Source organism: Euleptes europaea, chromosome 2, assembly GCF_029931775.1.
Source record: "Euleptes europaea isolate rEulEur1 chromosome 2, rEulEur1.hap1, whole genome shotgun sequence".
Lineage (NCBI taxonomy): Eukaryota > Metazoa > Chordata > Lepidosauria > Squamata > Sphaerodactylidae > Euleptes > Euleptes europaea.
Genome location: NC_079313.1, coordinates 104,523,776 through 104,540,334, shown reverse-complemented (window position 1 = coordinate 104,540,334; position 16,559 = coordinate 104,523,776). Strand labels below are relative to the sequence as shown.

The following is a 16,559-nucleotide window of genomic DNA, read 5'->3' as shown; positions in this document are numbered from 1 at the left end:
ACTGCCTTGAGCTCTTCGGAGGAAGGATGGTATAAAAATACATTTGAATAAATATGAAAATTCACACCAAAAGGTTCCCCAGAGCCAAAGCATCATTCAGAAGTACTGCCAGATGTTTTATGTATCTGCCCTGCTTTTCAATGACTGATGGAGTTAAGCTCTAAGGGGATTTGGAATTTAGCACAGGTTTTATATTTTCACTGAAACATAACTAAAATTTTAAATTGAGTTTTTGCTTTTAAAGGCATTATTATCTACTCTGAGTTCATAAGTCATGTTCGCCTAGCAATTAAACCATAAATCCTTTCTCATGTTACTAAATTAATGTTAAATTTCTCCGAATAAAACTGTCAATAAACCTGAGTAATCCTGAGGAGATACACAAAATCATTCAACAAAAGTGATGCTGGTTTCCTACTTTTACCAAGGTCCAAATGCTTTCACAAAATCATCCCAAAGATATCCAATGCTGAGGCAATCTGATAACATAAAAAGCAATTCCCCACAAATAAAAACTGGAGATACCAAGTCACACCATGGTGCTTACTATGTTGGTTCCTAATGATATGGAGAGGTATCACTTTGCTATTCCAATCAAGGTCGGGTAATATACAGTCGGGTAATATATAAGGTCGGGTAATAAGGAGGGCGATGGTTGGCGTAATCCTCGCAATATTCTTCCTTTGAGCCACAGCCCAGCATTTAAAATTTTCAACCAATTTTTTTCATTCTCCACTAGCAAGTCCTGCATCCATAATTTACGAAGTGATTTATAATTGATTGTTTCAACTCTATGTGAGTTTATATTATTATTCCGATTTTTAGGTAAGGCTCAGAGAAAATGCCTTTCCCAAAAATATAAAATGAATCTGAACTCAGGTCTTCAAAATTAAAGTCCAACTCTCTAGTCAAGCACGCTCTCTCTCATTTGATCCAGTTTGTATGTTATACAGTCTAAACGTTCTAAAGAAGAGCTGCAGCCGCATAGGATAAGCCTCAGAATGCAGTACTGCTACATTTTTTCAGGCTCAATATTCCATACCAAGTTACATCTTTCCTATTAATTCATGCTGTGGTACTGGGATTATAAATATTCTCAATAAAACTAAATCAGGACTCTTTATTACAAACAACAGCAAGTAATACAACTAAGACATCTTTTGCCCCCCTTTCTTAATATGGATCTCAGTCACAAAAATGTACAGAACAGGACACCTAAATAATTCATAGACAGAAATTAAACTCTCCAACTGCATAGCTATGGGTATATTGCAATGTACTCATTCATGGGTGATTCAGAAACACATCTCTGAGGTTTCCATGTGACACACAGCTCAAACTATTTCTGCCAGTACAGAATAGGATGCACGACAATCTTCTGACCATGTTAGATCTGAAGACAACTCCCCTGACAGCGGAATGCAGAATGCCATCTGTTCAAAAAGTCTCGTTTAATCTAATTCAATCTTCACCAGATCTAAACTATTACAAGCAATTACCTCATCAAATTTTGGTTGCTAATATTGTTGGCACTATTTTGCAAATTACAACCTTTTTTTAATTCAAAGGGAGAGAGAATCTGGAAGTATTTAGTAACACGTGCAAATAGCCAGAACACATCTGGCAGACAAAAAAACAAATGCAAATGAAACCTATGGAGAGTAAAGAAGACAATGCTTTGATCTGGATTTTATAGAAGTTAAATCAATGTCTTACAAAGGCCATAAAACCAGTTAATACAAACTGGGTTGGGCATACAGATTCCACAATAAAATAAAACCCCTCAGGATATCCAGCAGCATAACACTGGGGACAGCCGTGTCCAGGACAGCAAACCTACAAACCCACAAACCTACACTTATCCCACTAAGAACAAGACCAATGTAAAAAGAGGGTGAAGGATAAATAATGATTTTGAAAATGCATGGCTAGGAAGAAAGATATTATTTTTCAACCAACAAAGTAGGAACATTCAGATTTCAAGCAGTGTACTGTTTACTTGCAACCCATGTAAGGTGTACATGCACAGGCTACAATTATCCCGCCTTTTAACAGTAAAGAGGCCAACCCCCATTAAGGCCATAGAAACAGAAAGATCAGAACTAGGGTTGCCAGGTCCCTCTTCACCACTGGCTTGAGATCAGTTGTAATAGCAGGAGATCTCCAGCTAGTACCTGGAGGTAGACAACCCTAATCAGAACACTCACAGACAAGTCATGGGTTTCTACATACTCAGAAAACTCCTCAGGTATTTAAAAAATGTCCTTGTAAATTAACAAGAAAAACCCACAACCTGATGAAGGATGAAAATACTCCAGAATTACAGCAGAATGTTGTGAGCCACTAAGAGACAGGAAGGAAATTAGGTCTGCTAAAAACCCTGAGAGCTGAAAGAATCAGGGCCTTCTCAGAGATGGCATCCCATGATCATTTAATATTGATGTCAACTGTCCAAGAAGTTCTGTCCAAGTCAACCAACTAGTAGAAATGCCAATTTAAAAAACAACAAAAACAGTGAAGCAAAACAGCAATTTAAAAAGCCTTTAGTTCTGGTTATGGAGCTCCCTCGCAAGGAAGCCCACCAATGCCTAACATTAGAATAATTCAGAAAGAGGAAAAGAGCTTTACGAAGACAAGCTTTTCTTTACATAGTTTATTTCCAGATGCCGATGGCTGACTTCAGTCAAGTGCTTTGTTTCTTTTATTGGAATGCAGTAGGTTGGACCCAGTACCATGAACAAATGAAACTTTCCTACATTTCTACCCCAGTCCATGACACCCCATACAATGCTACCCTCATGGTTCAGGTGACCAGTGCTAGTACAATGTGGATGGGGGTCTGCAGTGGGAGAAGGAAAGCAGCTAATACCCCTCTCTGTCCTTCCAGTGGTGGAAAACAAGTATCAGGTCTAACCCTTTGTAATTGAATTATGGTTTGCAAAGTAATTTCGCTGAAGTGCGTTCTAATTCTTGCATTTATATTCCTCGTACCGGCCCTCAGCTTTTATTAAAAAGGAATTGTTGCCTTTTGTATTTTAGATACAACTGGAATATACGAAGCTACTGTTTATAAGTCAGACCACTGGCCGATTGTTTCCCACTCTAACTAGCAGGAGCTCTCCAAAGACAGGGACAAATCATACCACAGTCTTGCTATTTGACATACTTCACTGGAGCCACCAGGGTTCTAACATAGGATCTTACCCACACCAAACAGCAAGCTATGGCTTCTAGCTGCAAAAAAACCCCTCCCTGTACTGAATAAATATCTTCAAAAATAACTCAGTTCTGTCCTTGCTTATCTTTTTAGCATCCAGGATTTATATTCTAATGAGATTAAGGAATACATCACACCTCCATCGCACGCACACACATGTGCACACACACAAGCGGCTAACCGTTATTTACACAAATAAAATTTAAATGAAGCCTTCTTTATTTTATGGAAAATGTAAATAAAAATTGACATAGGGTTGTTGATAATATTTTATGCATTCATGTCCTCTAGGCATTTAACAAGCTATACTACTGCAACAGGCAGAGTCAACCAGTTACTGGTACTTAAAATTCTAAAACATCCATCTGCAGAAGACACACCCAGAATCCTGAAAATGTCCTTTACCTGACAAGGTTTGCCCTGCCCTGGCACGTGCTCCAAGGGGTCAATGGTAGGGCGAGCTAGGAAGGCTTAGCATAGCAGCATCAGATTGTGGGATTAGCGTGGGCTCCATAACTTCAATAATAAATCTGTCAACCTGTCTGCACAACTCTACAATTGCAAGCCGTAGGACTCCATACTACGCATGCTTGGTCCATTCACTTTTCGGCAAACTGCTCCTCCAAGCCACAACAAATAGGATTTACACCAGATATCGGGGGAGGGGGGAATGGAGAGTAACTGAGGCAGTGGTCACAAAAAAATGCATATGTCCACTGAGGCCAGTATAATTGTCTGAAGGTGATTTAAACCACCCAATATACATGCCACAGCTGTGTTAAGCAACAAAAGACAAACAACAGTACAACAGTCTCTCAGGAAGCTATCTGCTTCCGAAAGGGAATTACTATTTGTAGTTAGCCAAGAGTGACCTTGCATTCTACAGGCTAATAAACCAGTGCTTTATATCCCTAATTACATAACGAAAATATCTCCTACTTCATTGGAAGAAGCAATACGAGTTCTTTTATTACATTTACATCCCACCCTTCCTCCAAGAAGCTCACCCCAGCATTCATGGCTTGCTTCCTCCCCCATTTTATCCTCACAACACTCCTGTGAGGTAGTTTAGGCTGAGACATGGGTCATTGGACCAAGGTTACCCAGTAAGTTTGTGGCAGCACAGGGATTTGAACACATGTCTCCCCAGTCCTGGTCCAGAACTGTATGAAGGGTGATGTAGCAGTCAGAGAATCAGACTTGGATCTGAAAGTCCACTGTTCAAATCCCTACTTGTGCCATGGAAGCTTGCTCGATGGCCTTGGGCCAGTCAGATACCGTCAGCCTAATCTACCTCGCAGGGCTGCTGTGAGGATAAACTAATGGACAGGAGAACCATGTTATCCACTTTGGGTCCCCATTGGTGAGAAAGGCAGGGTACAAACAAAGCAAATAAATAAATATCCACTATACCACAGTGGATCACCTCTTGTTCAACTGTACACTTCAATTTCTAACGCAGTCTGAAAATAGTTAGGCTTGTACGGCATGGAAATTGGAATTCTGCAAAGAACTGACCCCATACTGCAAGAGCTGCACTCATATTCTTATAATCTCTCACTGTAACATGGAAATCGGCATCAAGGAATAACAAGAAAACATTTCCTTGGAGATTAAAGGGAACAAAAACGGCAGCTTTCAATTAACTCCAAGCCGCAGACTGACAGAAGAAACAGCACTGTGAGGGAGCAGGGAGAAATACGATAAGGTTTCCACAGGGAAATCTACGAGAGGTCTCCAGTCTGCTGCGGTGTCAAGGTCTCTGGCTTAGCAGGTTCGTGTGACCCAGAAACGAGACTGCTCCTAATAGAATCTATTACAAGTACTTTGTGACTAAAGGAGAAAAGCCTCGAAACACATGGATCATCATAAAGCCTCATGATCTACTGTGATAAGGATAGTAATACTCAGCATTTATATAGTGCTTTTAGGGCTCCCAGGCTAGCTTGATCTTCTCGTATCTTGGAAGCTCAACAAGGTTGTCCCTGGTTTGTACTTGGATGAGAGACCACCAAGGAAGTCTAGGGGTTGCTACACAAAGGCAGGCAAACCAAGACTAAACCACCTCTGAACTTCTCTTGACTTGAAACCCCTACAGGGTCACCTACAAGGTTGCCATAAATTGGATACAACACATATATTATCTTATTGCAATACCCCAATATTATTACACCCCACACTACAGATGAGGAGGAGCAGAGGGGCTGAAGAAAGAACAGCTTACTGAAAATGACTTAATGAATTTGTGGCAGAGGAGACATCTGAACCACAGCCCTCCTGGATCACAACTCGTTCTCTTAACCACTGTGCTACCACTAGCACCCTTTCTACAAGCTATAAGTCTTGTTAAAATAGTTATCAGGACCACCACTTAGAATCCCAGTCACTGAAATGCTAAACTTGTTGTAAAAGCTTTCTCGGGTACCTTTCTCGAGACTCATCTACATCACAACACGTAGGATTAAATTTTAGCTTCTTCTAATTTGAAATTAACACTGGGCAGATCAGCAAAAAACACTACAAAAAATTAATTTCCTAGAATACAGTTTATCCTAGTGAGGAAGCAGAAGGAAAGAGTTTAACACTGATTGTGTGCTTCGAGGCTTCTTGGGGGGAAATGTGAAAGGATTAAGGGGTAGGGAAATATTATTCCCACTTCGTGGCGCTTTTCAATCATTTCTTTGATGGCACTAAAGGGAAGGAGATGGTCATGTCCGCAAGACAACAGAGGCCAGCAGCACTGAAACCCTCTGCCAGAACAACAGGTTAGGCTACTAGTGGTCCTCATGATATCTTTATTCCAGACTTGTGTCTCACATAGAGAATATAAGCACCATTTACGTATGGGAGGTTTTGCCTTGGGTTTGCCGCGCTCTAGATGGGCATTTTCCCCATCCGAATTCTCAAAACTCTGCATGGGGGGTTATTGTTGAGTTTTGAGAATTCGGATGGGGAAAACGTGCATCTAAAGAGCGGCAAATCCAAGGCAAAACCTCCTGTACATAAATGGCCAAGGAGTCTGTTTTCTATCCCCTGAAATGCAATATAATGTGCCAAAAATTCTCCAAATATTGCAAGGCAGCAACGCTGACTTACATCTTGCCAATAGAAGACAACTCAAGTTATACCAAGCGGGGTGGGGACAGACAATGGGGAAAACACTGTCACAGATTTATACCACTCTGTATAAATTAACAGCCCCCCCCCAAACTGAGAACTTCTGAAACAGTGCTAATGTAAAACATGTTACATCTCAAAATTAAAAAGGCTTTGCAAAGTGACGTTTTTATTATATGTTACACTAGAAAAAAGCATATTGCTTGCATGCTTATTATTATATAAAACCTATAATGCATAATCCCTACAGTTCTACTGTCCGTGACTGCCTCAGTTATTTGCACTGGGGAATGCAATAACTGATGGTAAACCCCAAAATTTCTAGCCTCATTATAGAAGCAATGGTTTTAAGACAGAGCCACATTTTGTGCCTCTCATACCCTCCCAGGAATGCTGTTAAAAATGAGTAGGAATAATGCACTTCTCCATAAATGTGGATTTGGAGCTAAGCATTTATGGTATTTCACACCAATGTGTGTTCACGCAGGTGAAGTTTAGACCCTCTGTGAATATTACAAGAAATAAAGCATTTGCTATTGGAGCACTGTTTGAAGGTGGGGATTTGCTATTTCTGGCTTCTCCTGTATAGCTGCTGAAGAAGTATCTGAAGCAGTGAGCTACGGCTCACCCTGCCAGAAATTTTGTTAGTCTTTAAGGTGCTACTGGGCTCTTTTCTACAGTATAACCCCTTTCACACTTGGGGAAGAGAGAAAATGCCCTTCAACTCAGACAAGTTTCATTTCTTAGCAGGAAAGGAAAGAGGCCTGAGATTAACACATTAACATGGGGGGGGGCACAGCAAGCAAGCAAACAAGACCTGAATCTGAAGATGAGCAGAAGGCCAGTTAGAACCCCTGAGCTGAATCCCGTATGTCAGTTATCGGTGGCATATGTCTGTTATTTTGACATGTGACTGACATGTAGATTTCTCTTGCCCTTGTTGCACATGGGTTCCCCAGTGCCCATTCTCTGTCTTCCTCCCCTTCTACAGCTGCTGCCGTATCACATCTCACATTTTCCATTCTGCTGAACAGAGCTCTTGTTTCCCCACAAATGGATGGCAAGGCGGTGGCTGGCAGTGCTCTTAAAGGCACAGCATCCTAGTATGGCCACTGCCGTTAACAGGTCTTTGAAATCTGATGAGAGGTCAGGCAGGGAAGGTCAGCACGAGCACTCTCGATATCACCCTCATAGGTTTAACACTAGAGATGAACGGCCTGGTTTAGTCCTCCAGCACAGTGCTGTCAGTCAGAATGCGAAAGAGAAACTTCAACAGCACAGCACGGCTAAAACTCAGCCCTGTATTTCTGGGATCAGGAATAAAAAACCAAACATGCACACAGAACTTTTACAAGATGGAGATTTCTAACGTCAGCTGTTTGCACAAGGGTCATTTGCCCGCTTTTTCCCACTTCCCCACAGCTTCATGGTGTATTCACACTCCACCCCAGGATTCCCTGGCTTTTCTCCAATCATTCCCAAGCCTCCTATCATTCCCTAGCCTATATAGCTGCCATGTGGGCGAAAAGATTTAGATTTTCCCAGTCCTACCCACATGGCAGCTATTTTCCCTGACCCTGTGCACACAGAGGCCAATTCCATCCCCCACCACTGGGGGATTTTTTTTTTTGGGGGGGGGTGTTAATCACCAATGAATATAGTTCTAACATTACAATATTATAATAATATGTGTATCAGGTTCTTTGAATGCCCAGTATTAAAAAAAAAAGTCTAGCCTTGTCCATTGTGGAGACATAAGGAGAAAGGTATATCTCCACCACAAAAGGGACAGATTTTTTTTAAACAAAAGCTGAGAATTCAGAGAAGCTGGTCCACAAACTGTTACAATATTTTAATGATATTCAACTGCAGATTAAAAAAAAAACCCTGAAAAGGCCCTGGGGGCACTGGGAGGGCCAGCGTGGTGTAGTGATTAAGAGTGGTGGACTCTCCCCACTCCTCCAAATGAAGCCTGCTGGGTGACCTTGGGCTAGTCAAAGTTCTGTCAGAACCCTACCAGCCCCACCTACCTCACAAGGTGTCTGCTGTGGGGAGGGGAAGGTGATTGTAAGCCACTCTGAGACTCCTTAGAGAAAAGTGGGGTATAAAAACCAACTCTTCTTCTGGTGGACCAGAGCAGGAAAACTATGGGGAAATCTGCCCTGTGGAACCCCTGTTGCTACTGCACTGTATCAGTAGCTGCTACAGCAGTGGGAAAACTACACAATCCTTTCCCCATGTAGAAAACACCATCCTCACACATATTCCTGGAGAAGTTACAGCAGCAAAAAGCCTGCAACAGCTTTGAAAATGAAAAGAAACAATAAATCTCAACTCTTTTTTGTCCATTTGAATGGAGAGTGAGAAAAATAAAACAATCAGATTTTGGCTTATTCTCCCAACAGGCCAACATCACAAAGCTAAGGGCCAAACTAAACATGACAGCATACATGGGTTGGATCAGTGGGTGCTACTGCCATTTCAAAATGATTTTAAAATGCTGATCAGGCCTGCAGTGCAGTGAGCTGAAGTACTCTTATTCCCCTCCACCCCAGCACATTTTCAAGTGCCAAAACATCTGCGGAGGGAGCTAGTTTGGTCCTAAGAGCTTATGTTTTAACAAGCAGAATACAAAACTTATTTATTTAGAATATTTCTATGCCACCTCTTCAGAGTCCTGCTGGAGGAGGCTTACAATTAAAAAAAAACCACCATTTAAACAAAAACACAAAAAGCCACTAAAAACAAGGGATTAAAGAACAAGGCATTAGACATAAGCAGCATAAAAACTATCCATAAAACAGGGGGGAAGGTAAAGGTCCCCTGTGCAAGCACCAGGTCATTCCTGACCCATGGGGTGATGTCACATCCCGATGTTTACAAGGCAGACTTTGTTTTATGGGGTGGTTTGCCAGCGCCTTCCCCAGTCATCTTCCCTTTACCCCCAGCAAGCTGGGTACTCATTTTACCGACCTCAGAAGGATGGAAGGCTGAGTCAACCTTGAGCCGGCTACCTGAAACTGACTTTCGTCGGGATCGAACTCAGGTCGTGAGCAGAGCTTTTGACTGCAGTACTGCAGCTTACCACTCTGCGTTACGGGGCTCCTACCCATAGAAGCAAATTATTAAAAAGCTGATAAGAGCTGGGGAGGGCAGGGTAGAAACGGAATTAAATAAATAAATAAACCTCTAATTAATTAATGATGGCACCAAAGTTCACTTTTACATGGTCCAGAATGCAGATTTCTCCTGTTTGTATTGCTTGGCTGCATTATAAATCATGAGCCACATCCTAAAGACATTCCTCAGAGATATACATTTAAAGGTCAAAGCCCTGCTGGGCTCCTGATGTTCACTGGAAGAATAATGAGCCAAATGCTTTCCCTCACCCTATTAACATGCTAAATGCCACTCCAAGTCCTCCAAATCCTCCACAAACACTCCTCACACACACTGCTCTTCACATATTAAGAATCATGCATTACTTGTAATCTTGTAATCTTGACACTCTCTCCAAAAGCGACCCCAGAAAAGTTTATTCCCAGGGTCACAGGGCTTGGGAGGCTGCAGTGGGACGTGGAAAAAGAGCAAAATAATGGTCTCTTCCTTTTTTTTTTTTTTTTTTTTAGCAGAGCTGACAAAACGTTCCAGGGGTCAGAAAGGACTACGGTGGGAAGAAAACGCAGGGGACAACCAGCCCCTTCTGTTGATGGACTGGGCAGGAGCCAAACCCTTGAGTTTGCATCAAAATCTGCAGAAATTTCAAGTCCTTGTTTCTAGTTCTCATGCAAACATACACAATGCTATCAAGTCACAACCAACTTATGGCGACCCCAGCAAGGGGCTTTCAAGGCAAGTGAGAAGCAGAGGTGGTTTGTTATTGCCCTCCTCTGCAGAGCCTTCCTTGGTGGTCTCCCATCCTAGTACTGACCATGCTTAGCTTCCGAGATCAGGCTACACCATACCACCCTCCCTCATAGTTTATGACAAAAGATTTTCCCAGTATGACTGATGTGCAATAAAATAAAAACATTGCATTGATCTCAACAAACAGTACAGCTTTATAAAACAAGTTCAGATTCAGCTGCAAAAGATCCTAGAATATCCTCAAGGAGGGAATACCAGGAAAATACTTACCTTTTTTACTGCTTCCCTTTTGGCATCATTTCTTTTCCTGTCTCCACCCTCCCTAAGTACAAGATTCCAGGACAATTCTAAATTAGGTGTTTTCTTTCTTACAACCACAAAACGGGGGGGGGGGGGCTGCTGCTCCTCACTAACTCTCATTAGCCCTCTTTCCCTTTTTGTATGCCTGTGTTTATATGTTTTATTTAACTGTTTTAAATATTTATATGCATTTGTTTGAATTTTAACATTGTATTAATCATTGGCTACTTTGGTGACCCTAAGCTAGGTTGAAAGGGAGCATACAATGTGTTAAATAAATTAAATAAATAACAATTTTCAAGACATTATGATACATTCTACTACCATGTTGTAAGACTAACAAGAATTGTTGTTGTACTGACTCCATTTTTCTGCTCTGGTTTATTTGTATTTGAGAGGCTTATCTTGCTTACAGAAGGTGAGTCTTTCGCAAGCAGTTCTGCTTCGACATAGCACGCCAGTTCTTACAAAGTTTACCTTATCTATACTAACTGCCAATGATACTATACCTAAAAAACTTCTATGGAGAGACACTTTGGCTGAAACTGACCGGAGCAAAAAGCAAACTAAAAAATGACAAAATTCTATATAATGCAAATTCTATACAATATAAATTCAATACAAAACTATATCAGACCTTCAAAAATTAGACCACCATCCAAATACCGTGATATTTGGAAGATTAAGCAATCCTTCTACAACTAAACTCTTGTGTGAGATGAGCCAAAGCTCTTCTAAGGCCCAACGATTTCAGAGGAAGAATTACAAAATCAATGCAACAGGCACTTCTAACTTTGCCTGAATTGTGGCTAATATCTTCAACATAAGTATCCTTCTTTATTTCTAATTAGTGTGAAATGCTGTAACTTTGCCATGACAACGTTAAATCTCTGCAGCCGCTTTCTATCAGAATACTGAGAAGAACCAGTATAAACGAAGTCTTGACTACCTGCCAATTTTTTCCTCTAGTTAGAAGGGAGGGAAATAATCAACTACTTTGATTTGGCTTTGCACTGAGCTGGCTCTGCATATGCAGTCCTTAGCTTTAGCCCAAAAGCTCCACCAGCCTCTGAAATACAAATACGCCGCACAAGCACTAAGCGTGCGAGCACAAGAGGTTCACACCATAAGCCTGTAATCTCAGCATGAACAGTAATGAAATCCTGAGCCACAGGATAATAGATGGAAGAAAAAGAACAATCACGTTGGCCTCCATGCAGGGCAAGGTGTCAGAACATGAACTTAGAATCCCACTGTTGCAAGGGGCAACTACAACACCCTACAGAGATGTACTTCTGGCATGCAGAGTTGCCCCTTGATAAATGCTACCCTGTCTCTAGATCCTGAGAGCAATCCTAATCAGGTCTGAACACTATTAATGTCTATACAATGGGGCTTACTCCCAGGAAAGTGTTCATAGGATGGCGCTATAAAATGCTTACCACAAGCTGAGGAAGTTGGGATATGTCAAACTACACATGGTGATGGTATTCCATGATTGGAATTCCTCTAGTATTATTTTACCCTTGAGGGGCTCCACTGTGGGTCAGGGCCCCAGCTTCACTTAGATTGTTTCCCCAACTGAAAATCCACTTTCCCGGGCTGCTTTAATCCCAGGAAGCCAAACAAACAAACAAACAAACAAACAAACAAACAAAAAAGCTCAATAGATATTTGTGGGGAAATAATCTATTGGAGAATTTTTCCTTCAAGATCCATCAAACTTCAATGCCGTGTGTAATTTGGCCATAAATAGCAAGAAAAGTAGTGCTAGGTAATTCCAATTTAAACTGTCAAAATTACGATCTCTCCACACACCATCATATAGCCAAATTTGGTCATGGTGGGCCCCCAACTTTGTCAAACATCAGAGAATGCCTGCAAGAAGAGTATAAACCAACAGTTAATGCTTGTATGAGCACAGTGTCTGGAATTAGCACTCATTTTACCATTCAGCAAAAGGTGAAGGTATATGGGAGCCAACAGCAATGGAAGAGGAAAGGCTGGAACATCCTGCAAGGGTTTCTAGCAAAGGATCTGGCAGCGAGTGACTTTCTCATGCAATGGATGCCCACAGATGTATGCCCAAACAAAGACAAAATTCCAGTGCTGGGTCTTTTATGTTAAAAAGATGGTGAAGAATTGCTCTGCAGAAGAGGAATGAAACCAGTGTGTATAAAATATCCCTAGAAAAAGCAATACACAACCATCTTGTATTTCGAGTGACTTTCCTCCAGCTTCTTTCATACAGAAAGTCTGGTGAGACCATTGTATTGGGGGGGGGGGTTGTCCTTTTGTTTTGTTTTGCAATAAGCATGCATATGGCCTTATACTTCTAGGACTCATGTTCTTTTCTGTTGCTAGATACCTCACTAGGAACCCTTGTTTCAGTCAGCAACCTTATTCACCTTCAGAGCAGGTTGTTATACACAGCCATTCAATGAATCCCTAGAAGTGTTGCCATGCCAACACCAACCCTGCAAAATAAACCCATCATTGCAAAAGAAGCTGGCCAGGAACCGAACCAAGAAGCAGCCCGACTACTGCTTCCATTCCAGAAACCACAAGGCTAACCTGTCAAGCAATATTCTTACATTATCCAAGAACTGCTGTAGCTTTCCCACCACACCACTCTGAGAGCAATTTGGCTAGGCAACTTGCCAGGCTATTAATTTACCTAAACCAGAAGCACAGAAAGCACATAGGGGGAAAAATCCTTCAAGAAAGAAGCTACATTTTCCACTTGTTGAAGATGGAAAGTAACAGTGCAGGCTGTATAACCAATGCTGTATAGCCCCATGTTGGATGGGTAGCTAGAACAGAAGAAAACCCAGTACATTTCCAGCAACAAAACAATAAATAGATGAATGGCATAGTTTGGGAACACACTGCCAAATGCTTTCTCCAAGTGGATGCTCCCTGAGAGCATGTGCAAAAATATCTTAAGACTACCTTGTAATTATGGATGTGGAGAGAGAAGCACACCCGACAGGACCAAATGTATCCAAGAACATTTCGAGACCACACCAATGCTTTCAAAAAACACAACTACCTCCAAAACAAGAAGCTCTCGGGGCAAAGGATAAATGTTATGCTTCAAGAATGCTGGATCTTTTATACTGGAAAGTTCAACTTTGACAAACGTGAAACTTGAAGGTGTTCACTCTGTGGAGCTATGAGGGCCCCACGTCACAGAGAAAACAATATGTTGGCCTTATTAATTGAACACAGAGGAGCATTTACAGGGGAGAATTAGCAGGTGGGAGGAGTCTGCGGCTAACTTAAAAGTCACCTCTATTCAACAAAATAATTCCACAGGGTCATGAAACTGCAAATTAGATTTTATCATGAAGTTTTATACTTCCAATCAGCACTCACCAGTAATAATGGTTTCAGAGTTACACTCTTCTAACCTAACAATCCTGAGGGGGCGGTGCTACTTAGCAGCCGGCGTGACTCCAGTGCTGGCGTCCAAGCCACTTGCACCGTCCAAAGTGGCAAGGATGCCGGTGCAGAGCAACTTGCAGTTCTGGGGACGATGCAGCAGTGCAAGCCTTGGGCGCCGGCGATGCCTCCCCGCTAGCATTTTTTCCAGCGCGAGCACTTGTGCCGGCGGCCAGAGGGGCGTTCCCAGGAGTGGAACTGATATTAGTCGGCTCCCTAACCCCTTTCGGCCTGGGAACACCCCCTTTAGCTGGCACGAAGTTACACCTGCTAAAAGGCAGGAGTAGCCCCATGAAATTCTATAGAGAGTTTCACGGGGCTTAGGGGGAAATCTATTTTTAATTCCCCACTGCACCGCTGAAGCTGCTCTGGAGGTGGTGTGGCACCCCAGGTACCATTTAACCACACACCCCTTCAGGTTTGCTGTGCCCATCCACTAAACTCAATAGGCTTAGAAGAGTATAATTGTTAGATAAGCAATATTGTGTTATCATTTGTACATGCTGTTGTAAACAGTCACATCTGAGCTTTGTAAAGAAATGTCACAGGCTTGCATTGATTTCATTGCTCTCTGACCTGTGTGTGTGTGTGTTATCTGACAACTGAGGGCACCCTTCACACATATGATGTAGCAGGTGCTAGTTCCTGAAAGCTTATTTACTTATTATTTATTTAATATATTTAATCAGCCACCTTTCTTCCTTCGGAGCTCAAGGCCGCTTACAATATTAATAAAATACATAGAAACATTAACAAACAGAAAACCTAAACTTTTAAAATCACAATGTAGGACTGCTTTAATTACATGCAGTCCTAAATAAAGCAGTCTTCAGTTGCCTCCTAAAGATCAAAAGTGAGGGGGCCAGGCACACCTCCCTGGGGTGGCAGTTCCATCACAGTGGGGCTGCCACTGAGAAGGCCCCCTCTCAAGTACCCATCAAACATGCATCTTTGATTGATGGGACAATCAGGATTGCCTCTCCTTGTAAGCTTAATTATGATACTAAAAATCTCCTTAGTATTGATATGTGTCTGTCTGAGGGAACCAAGGAGTATTTTTTGCTATATGTTGCTGTGAAACTGTAAAATACCGTCTGTGGAACTGCAAGGAATCACTTCCATCCTAGCTTTCTATGGTATTAAAAGCAGATGATTTTATCAAGTCACTGCATCTGGTTCTATTTGATGGGTGTGATACTAGAAAGAAGGTATATTCTCTTGCGATATGAGTATTCAGTCAAATATGGCTGTGGAATTTCCCCCCCCCCCCAATATGGTTCTAGAAAAGGAAAGTCATCAATACTACAGATTGTCTGTCCCAGTGAATCTATACTAGGGGGGGTGTCTTTATTCATGAGTATTCATGAGTGCCTCCATGAGGCACAGGAATGTCTGTTAGAAGGAGCTTTATAATGCTGGGTGACCATCAGATGCTGGGGAGAGAGAATTATCTTACATTACAGGGAATCTGTGCTTAAGGGGACATTCTAAAATTCTGGCTGGCAACAGATGTAGTCTAAAGACGCCATGCATCAGGCCCATAGGATTTGATGGACATTTGTGTCAGGGAGTGCCATGGTGCTGGAAGAGGTCTTGTATGGGACTGCGGCCATTTATGCTTGGTAATTAGCAGTGCGTTCCAGGCTGAAGTGCCCCACATTTTTTTTTGAAGTTTTCACGCTGAACCGTCATTTAGGAAGTGACTGCAAAGCCGGCGCATACCTGCTTCGCATTTCTTAAGAGCCCCTTTAATGCAACCTTTTGTGCTTGCTCCGCCCCTGCCTGGAAGAATCCCCTCAAGGAAGCATGCAAAATGACAGCCGTGTTAGTTATGCAAATAGCGGTTGCTAACGGAAGGAACAAAGGAGCAGGCGAGTGTGTGTGGGGGGGTGGAATGTCTCCTTTCGCGTAGGGACCGCGAATAGGCATTGTAAAGGTCGCATTTTAAAAAAGAGCTTTGAGTGAGCATCCCAACTGACCCTGCATAAATGGCCTGTGCCACCTGTTCTCCCCTCCCCAGGGCCGCCTGTTCCTAAAGGCTTTAGAATTCTGCAAGATGCCACAGAATCAAAGAGTTGGAAGGACCCCCAGGGTCATCTAGTCCAACCCCCTGCCCAATGCAGGAAATTCACAACTAAACGGTCTTCCCTGCGTATATGAGGCTTGTCTTCCACGACGCTGAAAAAAGCACCTGTTTAATTTGATTTTACGATGTGAGCGGGCAGGAGAGGGGGCCGCCATCAGCTCTCCTTTGGGGGCAGTTGTGTTTGAAGGGGCTCTGCGATGGTGGGAGGGAGCGTGCCCGGTCCCCAGCCCATGATCCTCCCGCCCCTTTAGCCTGAGCGGCGCTCGCAAGAGGGGGACTGCGTGGCATGAACAGCCCCGCAGCCCGCCCGCCCGCGCGGGGCTGCCCGGGGACCCCGTCGGCTGGCCGGCCGTCCGTCCGTCCGTCCGTCCCGCTCACCTTGAGATAGTCGTTCTCGGAGCGCAGCTCCTCCAGCTCCCTGGCGAGGCCGGCGTCCAGCAGCTCCTCGGTGAGGTCGGAGAAGGCGAGCGAGGCGCTGAGGGGCAGGCGGCTGCTGGCCCCCGAGGAGGAGGCGGCGGCGGACGGGTC

General features: G+C 42.9%; 1 protein-coding gene across 2 annotated transcripts in view; it reads right to left on the bottom strand.

Moving 5' to 3' along the window:
* SOGA1 (suppressor of glucose, autophagy associated 1) overlaps positions 1–16,559 on the bottom strand; it is a 92,064-nt gene extending 75,505 nt beyond the window's left edge. For both annotated transcript variants that reach the window (XM_056845191.1, XM_056845192.1), the window contains exon 1: positions 16,410–16,559. The gene's annotated coding sequence lies outside the window, so the exon portion shown is untranslated. The remainder of the gene's footprint in view (positions 1–16,409) is intronic.